The following is an 8,522-nucleotide window of genomic DNA, read 5'->3' on the forward strand; positions in this document are numbered from 1 at the left end:
AACAATAAATCACACATGTTGAAGGTGCTGCGTGTATATTTTTAGCAGCATCTAGTGGCGAGATGGCGAATTGCAACCTTCAGCTCACCTTTCCTTTTTGAAACACATTTACAGTACCATTAAACATGTCATCGTCTGAGACAATGAAGTGAAGAAATGCTTTGTCCATTAAGGGCTATAGAAACATGGTGGTGCAAAATGACGACTTCAAGGGGCCCTAAAGTGTATTTGGATAAGAACGGCTTATTGGTAATACATTTAGATTTACATTTAGTCATTTAGTATTGTTTTTTGTCCAAAGCGACTTACAAATGAGATAAACAATCGAAGCAATTATAGCAACACAAGAACAGCATTACATAAGAGCACTGGAAATAGTCTCAATATGTATAAACACAGTATACACAGCCAAGGGTTGGTTAGTGTTTTTTTTTTTTGTAGAGATAAAGATAAAAGTAAAACCCAGTGGTGGTTTTTAAGTCCAGGACCAGAGCTTTGAATTTGATGCGAGCTGCCAGCCAGTGTTACCTGACAAAGAGAGGAGTGACGTGCGTCCCTCTTTGGCTCATTGAAGACCACTCTTGCTGCTGCATTCTGATTTATCTGTAGGGGTTTGGTTGTGCAGTCCAGCCAGTAATGCACTACAGAAGTCCAGCCTGGAAAGGACAAGAGTTTGGACTAGGACCTGCGTAGCATGCTCATTTAAGAAAGATCAAATTTTCCTAATATTGTAGAGGATGAATCTACAAGAGCCCAACATGCTCCGTGAAGCTAAGCTGATCATCAATGACCACTCCCAGGTTTCTAGCTGTCCTGGAATGTGTGATGGTCAAAGAACCTAGCTAAATGGAAAGGTTATGATTAATCTTTGGTTCAGATGATATAACAATCAGGTCTGTCTTCGCAAGGTTAAGCTGGAGATGGTGATCCTTCATCCAGAGTGAGATGTCCCACAGGCATGCTGGGATGAGCAGAAACCATGGTATCATCAGGGTGGAACAACAAGTGGAGTTGTGTGTCATCCGCATAGCAGTAGAAGGAAAAGCCATGTTTTCGTATGACAGAATCCAGGGATGTCATGTATATCGAAAAGAGAAGTGTTCCAAACACGGAGCCTTGAGGTACCCCGGTATTGAGACTTTGGGGTTCAGAGACGTCACCTCTCCAGAATACCCTAAATGAAATACCTGAGAGGTACCCATAGCCATGAGGGTCAACAGGAGGATGTGGTGATAGACCATGTCCACAGTGGCAGATAGATCCAGTAAGATCAGTACAGATGATTTGGAGGCTGCCTTGCCTGCCTTAGGGCTTCAATGACTGAGAGCAGCACAGTCTCAGTGGAGTGACCGCTTTTGTAATAAAAACATAACAGTTCATTTTGTAAGGTCCTCATACACCACTGATGATATACTTATTTATATTACATTGCAATTCTTTCAAGAGACCCTCCTAAAAGTTACACAGTGCACCTTTAATAGCATAACATAAACAATTTGTAAGTTTTAAAATTGAATTCTAGGATAACGAATATCAAAGTTTGATTTCAACCATTATTAATTAATTGACATGACCTTACTCATTAAATAATAAAGACTTCAAAATAATATTTTCACAAAATGTCCTTTACATCATGTAGGATGATTTTATGTAGAAAATGTAAATCTTAAAAAAAGACTTTGACTGGGATTTCACAGGAGGATCACAAATGTCTTAATGTTGTTAAAGCGTGAGAGCGTAGATGTGTGGAGTGTTAAATATCCTCTGCACATTTTTTCAAACACTGAGCTGTGTGTGTGTGTGAATGTGTAAGACTTTCACACAATGCTGAACTGGCAGACAGCTCATGCAATCTGTTATCTACATCCATGTCATGTTTATGTAGGCTATTTATTCATCTGTAAAAACCCAACATATATTTAAGACATTTAAACCAAAGAAACCTATGCCATGCCGCTTTCATCTTGACAATATACAGTATTTAGAGGAATGTGGGCACATTAGTAGTTGTAGCGGCCCTGCATATGTCAAAATATGATTGATTTATGACCCCTTTGACAGGTGGGCGGGACTATCAATCAAACGGTGTACATGCTGTCTAGTTTTGAGTATCGTATTTTATGGATTCTAGACAGCGGCTGTCCGGACTGTGCGTGTTTTACGATGTGTCAATCAACGCGTTGTTTTTCCTGTGTGTGTGTGTGTTTTGTCAAGTGTATGTTGTCATGTTTATTGCTGTCAAAAAAGCTTTATTGTTTTAGGCTGTCCAGTTTTCTGGACTGTCATGTTTTACAATCGCTTTTCCGTCCTGTGTGCTCGCTCACCCCTCCCTCGCCCCTGCGCGGCTCAACCCCACAGCCCCCAGCACGTCTCTCAAAGGGGTGCCCTTGTAAACGAGTAAAGATATCTAAAACTCAATGTTGGTAAAATAAAGAGTAATTCACCCTCACGTTGACAAAAAGTAAAGGTTTATTTTAGATTTAGGGAATTCTTGAACAAGGCTCTGATTAAAACTTTTGATTGTAACATCACAAGTTATTTAATTAAATATTCCGTATACGTGTATATATATAGTTTAAGCAATGCCCTAAGCCATAACCTTCAGCGCTGTCAATACTACAATCTTTAGACTAAAGTCTTAACTAAATAAAATTTTTTAAATAGCCTACTGTTTAATATAAACTAGGGATGCACCGAATCCAGGATTCGGATTCGGATTCGGCCGAATACTGGGCTTTTTGACGGGGTTCGGGTTCGGCCGAATCCTAGAATTCTTTTCCACCGAACCGAATCCTAGGCTTGCGCTACGCTGCTCGACGTCACGCGGCCGTTGATTACACACATCGGGTGCTGACATGGAGATGAGCTTTTTCTTTCGGTGAGCTTTAGGGGCTGGACTAGACCCCGAAGCCGCCGCCAGGCGCCGCCATTTGCGCCATTTAGAAGTTCAGCCGCCATCAGCCAATAATTTCCTAAGCCAAATTGAGCCGCCAGCTGATAAAGTTTGGCTGAGCCGGCTAGAATTATTTGCAATCAGATAATAATTCTATCACATAAAGACATACACACACAAAATATATAAACAATACACGAGATCCATTTTCCGATTGGTTTCATAACAGCACAGTCTTGTGCTCGCTCGTACAATACACAAAGGGGTTGCAACCTGTGGAGGTTGCATATGCAGGCTGCAAACGTCATCAAGCCTGGTTTATTTAAGTTAACTGAGCATTACATTCGCAAGCCATACGCATATTACAACAATTTACGATTAACTTATAATAAGAATAAACTTTATAATTGTTGATATTTTGAAATAAGACCGTGTTGATGACGTAGGCAGCGTAAAAATGCGACCTCCGGAGGCTGCAGTCTTCGGATTGGGAAATTAAAATTGCTCGTTTTCCGTACAGAAGAAGTGATGCAACGTGCGCGTCACGACAATGCATTTCAAAAATAGACCGTGTTATTTTTATTTTTGACCAATGCGCGCGACCAGCATCCACACAGGAAAAAGCTGCCGGTAAAATTTTGTATGTCTGTTTCCGGGTGCTGTATGCAGCATGTTCATTTTTACTTTAATATTGTATTGGAACTGCGATTTGGAATCGGTGAAGTAAAATATAGACGCGTTTCTTATAAGAGCGTTTCTTCTGGGAAGTCCGTGGCTGTATAACATTGACTAAAGTGGTCGCAATCAGGTCCGGTAGCGTCGCGCACGCATAATTCTGCGAATGAGAGCACTAAGTAAAAGCAACAGAAAGTTCTTTCTATCGGTCTCCCATGCTGCTTCAACCCCAGAAGTAAAGAGACTTTTAAAAAGCTTGCCAGTAAAATCCATATCACACCAGCAATGACAAGGTAAGCTAACGTTGCTATGGTTACAGTCCAGATACATAATAGATTGCTAGGCTATTGCTATGCTATCTTCAGTTTTATTACAAACAGCAACCAAAACTACAACGTAAAATTAGTGTAGACTTTTAAACATCAATGTTAAAAGTTTTTACCAACCTTTGTATGGGAACCTATATTCATTCATTCATTCAACCCAGTGCATGCCAGGTTTGTGCTGTGAATCTGAATTAAAAGTGAATTAAAGAATAGAAATGAAAAGAGGTTGCGTGTTTTGCCATGTTATTAGTCTATAGGTAGCATTATAGTGGGCTCTAGCTCTATTGTGTTTGGTAATGTGTACCATAATTTACCAGACTTTTACCAGATCATATGTCTATGTTTATAATTCTGACAGTGATTGTTATTGTATTTTGCCATAAGTCTTCACTGTGCCTATTCAAAGCTCGAGGGCAAACACAAAACTTCTAGATTTATGCAGCAATAAACTACATTTTAACATTTTATAATTAGTCATACTTCTGTTATTTTTATGAAAGTAACTCAAAAGTAACATAACTCATTACAGTTCAGAGACAGTAATATTGTAATGTGACTAATTACTTTCAAATTACAGTAATTTGTAATATATAATGTATTACACTTTGTAAGTAATTTTCCCAACACTGTTAATCAGTATAACGTAGACATCTGTAGACATGTGGCAGCTTCAGCCATTTGCAGCTATGAAAAGTTTGGCGGCTGCAGCAGCCATTTAGGTTTCGGCTGAGCCGGCTAGCCAGCCAATAACTTCATCAGCCAGCCATTATTCTCAAAACAAATGGCTTCGGGGTCTAGGCTGGACACACCAAAACTTTTAAACACGGCTGAAAACGCCTTGAGGACACCAAATGCCAGCTGTTTTTCAGCCAAGCGCTTGGTAGCTGTGATGCTTCAGCTGTGAGCCGGTTGGTTGCTGTGGTAATGTCCCGCCCCTCCTCCATTGTAATTGGACAGCCGTGTGAAAACTGACATTGACGAGCGGAGCTTCTCACTCAAAGGTAAATATTGTTTTCAGCGCGGAGCTGCTTGCTTATTGGAAAAATGAGCGTGTCGCAACGCATCGCTTATGGTAATTGTCAAAATAGTTTTCCAACTTGTCATCCTGGCATAATGTACAGTTAAATTAAATAAAATGAAAAATACATGCTGTGGACGTTGTATAATTCATTAATGTGTTTTACTGTGTTAATGGAATAAGAATGCGAGTAGGATTCGGTATTCGGTTTCGGCCGAATCTTAAACGGTGGATTCGGGATTCGGCCGAACCTAAAAAATCTGGATTCGGTGCATCCCTAATATAAACGTTTGTTTTGTCAAGTTTCTTATAGACATTCAAGAATCAAATATTTTACATGTATCTGGTTAAACCTAAATCTGATATTATCTATTGAACTATTTTTCTGATCAGCCTCAAACTTACAGTAGCTTGCGCCGGGTGCGCATTATATATCCCTTTAATAAACTTTTAAACGATTAAAGACGTTTTCATCCCATCTTCAGAGTTTGTTTTTAATTATTGGCTTCTTAAAACCATTTGTGAATATGTGTATATTATACAACAAATCTTATATTGTCTGCTCTGACAAAAATAAAGTATTATTTTAGGTGAAGTGGCAGCGTTTATTTTATGGCAAATAGCCTACTGTTTAATATAAACGTTTGTTTTGTCAAAAGTTTCTTATAGACATTCAAGAATCAAATATTTTACATGTATCTGGTTAAACCTAAATCTGATATTATCTATTGAACTATTTTTATGATCAGCCTCAAACTTACAGAAGCTGCTCTGTGTGTGTCTTGTGTGTGTGAGAGATTTCACAGCAAGGGCGGATTGTAAACTAGTGTCTTTTAAAACCGCTGTGGTAAGGTGTAATATGGTCACTCTGACAAAAATAAAACTTTTGCTTGTAACATCACAAATTATTTAATGAAATATTCAGTATGTGTATAGCAATGAACTGAGCCAAAACCACCGTGGGTCGTCAATACTACTTTCTTTAGACTAAAGGATAGGCTATTTATTTTAACATACATAAAAGTTTAATCGCATCACGAACCCCGTGTATCTGTTCATGCACCGCAATCTATTGTTTACGCGCATTAAAGATTGATCCCCGGTGGTGACAGAGAACGAACTTAGGTTAACATCTATCATTGCGTAATAAGCAAACTTGAAATTATATTTTACCTATGGGTTGTTACTGATGTTCCTAGTTTTGTGTTTTTTCTTAGGCAAACGTTTTCTTTTCAATCTTAGGCAGTCTTCATACCTTTGTCTTTTCATACTTTGTTCATAGTTTTCTTCGCTAGTGTCAACTTATGTCTGAGATTTTTGTAAATTCTCCAGATGTTCTCGGGTGTATTTTTCTTAGGCAGACATTTTCTTTTTCAAACTTAGGCAGTCTTCATACCTTTGTCTTTTCATACTTTGTTCATAGTTTTCTTCGCTAGTGTCAACTTATGTCTGAGATTTTTGTAATTTCATCAGACGTTCTTACCTGTGTATTTTTCTTAGGCAGACGTTTTCTTTTTCAAACTCAGGCATTCTTCATACTTTTGTCTTTTCATACATTTGTTCATAGTTTTTCTTCGCTAGTGTCAACTTATGTTTGAGTTTTTTGTAATTTCATCAGATGTTCTTACCTGTGTATTTTCTTAAACAAACTTTTGCTTTTCAAACTTAGGCATTCTTCATACTTTTGTCTTTTCATACTTTATACATAGTTTTTCTTCGCTAATGTCAAATTATGTTTGAGATTTTGTAATTTCATTAGATGTTCTCAGGGTTTTTTGCTTAGGCAAACCTTTTCTTTTCAAACTTAAGCAGTCTTCATACCTTTTTCTTTTCATACATTGTTCATAGTAATCTTCGCTAGTGTCAATTTATGTCTGAGATTTTTGTAAATTCTCCAGATGTTCTCGGGTGTATTTTTCTTAGGCAGACATTTTCTTTTTCAAACTTAGGCATTCTTCATACTTTTGTCTTTTCATACATTTGTTCATAGTTTTTCTTCGCTAGTGTCAACTTATGTTTGAGATTTTTGTAATTTCATCAGACGTTCTTACCTGTGTATTTTCTTAAACAAACTTTTGCTTTTCAAACTTAGGCAGTCTTCATACTTTTGTCTTTTCATACTTTATACATAGTTTTTCTTCGCTAGTGTCAAATTATGTTTGAGATTTTGTAATTTCATTAGATGTTCTCTAATGAAATAGGTTTTTATTTAGTAAACCTTTTAACATAAAGTCTACAATTGCCAAGTTGTAGATGTTTGCATCTTAATTTATATGTTGTTTAACAAACGTAGCCTCTCTTGTTTTGTGGTGTTTCATCGCATCGTTGCTGTTACATACAACAGACTCTCCACTTTATTTTAAAAAGTTTACTAAATAAAAACCTATTCAATCTTTATTATTTTGCAGACTTTGTTATGTACATCGTGCTATTGTTGGTATTACAAGTTACAGATTCACACATATTGCTATCCTCGTTGTTTTGCTGTGAAAGATTTAGCAAGTAAATCTAAAACTCGCTTTGCATTGTTGTTTTAAACAACTAGTACTAACTTTAAGAGTTTGACAAAATGTTATATAAACTATAGCGGCCCTATCTTGCACCCAGTGCAATTGACTTTGTCAGTGGCGCATGTATCATTCGTATTTTGCACCGGCGCACAGCGGGTTTTTCCCTCCACAGACGCACGTCGGCAAACTAGGGAATGAACTTTCAGCGCAAAAAAGGAGGCGTGTTGCAGCGCAAACCATCCCTGATGCTATTTTGCAGTTTCAAAAAACAATTGCGCCACTGACCAAAAAAAACTAGTCTAAAGTCAGTGGCGCTTTGCGCGTGGTTCATTATGCTATTTTAAGGGCGCATGCTTGACCATAATGTATAGCGTGCACAACGCGCACACACTTTGCTTATCTTATCTACACAGATGCAACAGTTATTTTTGTAAATCATAAATTGTTACAATAAAAAATATTAACACATGAGATAAGGGGAATCATAGTGGTGAGCATTGTGGTGATAGTTTTTAATTATTGTGTGGCTGCGTTAAAAAATTCTCATGCAAATAACGATTAAAATATTTTCATAAGTTTGTTGTGTGGCTGTATTACATTTATTTTATGTAAATAATAATTAAAATGTTTTCATAAGAAACCTTAATGTATGTGAACTGGATTTGTATGTTTACTGTGGGGTTGGACCTTGCTTGCGTTTCTTGGGTCCGATTTCAAACCCCCCAAACCCTTTCAGCGGTGAGGGTGGACGCAGGGATGTCCTCTGCTGGCGTCAGGTGCTGTGTAGAGGCAGACCCACCTCCCGTTACACGGCGTGCCCGATTTATGCTGGCAAGCTTGGGATTCCCCCGTCTCCTGACATCATTGTAGCCCTTGGCGCAACGATGTGGATGCCAGCTGATGAGACAATTGTGTCTCTTTCCTCTCACGCCTGTTTAACCTACGCTGATTTCTCCTATACCAATACAAAACAACTTCTCTGCCTTTGACTGCTCTTTCAAGAACGTCGGTCTCCTCAGCTGTAAAACCGCTCCTGGCGTGCGCCTGGTAAATCCGTCATAATAATAGCAACCCGCCATGGAACTTGCGCCCTTGCGTTT

This window comes from Paramisgurnus dabryanus, chromosome 1 (genome assembly GCF_030506205.2).
Source record: "Paramisgurnus dabryanus chromosome 1, PD_genome_1.1, whole genome shotgun sequence".
Lineage (NCBI taxonomy): Eukaryota > Metazoa > Chordata > Actinopteri > Cypriniformes > Cobitidae > Paramisgurnus > Paramisgurnus dabryanus.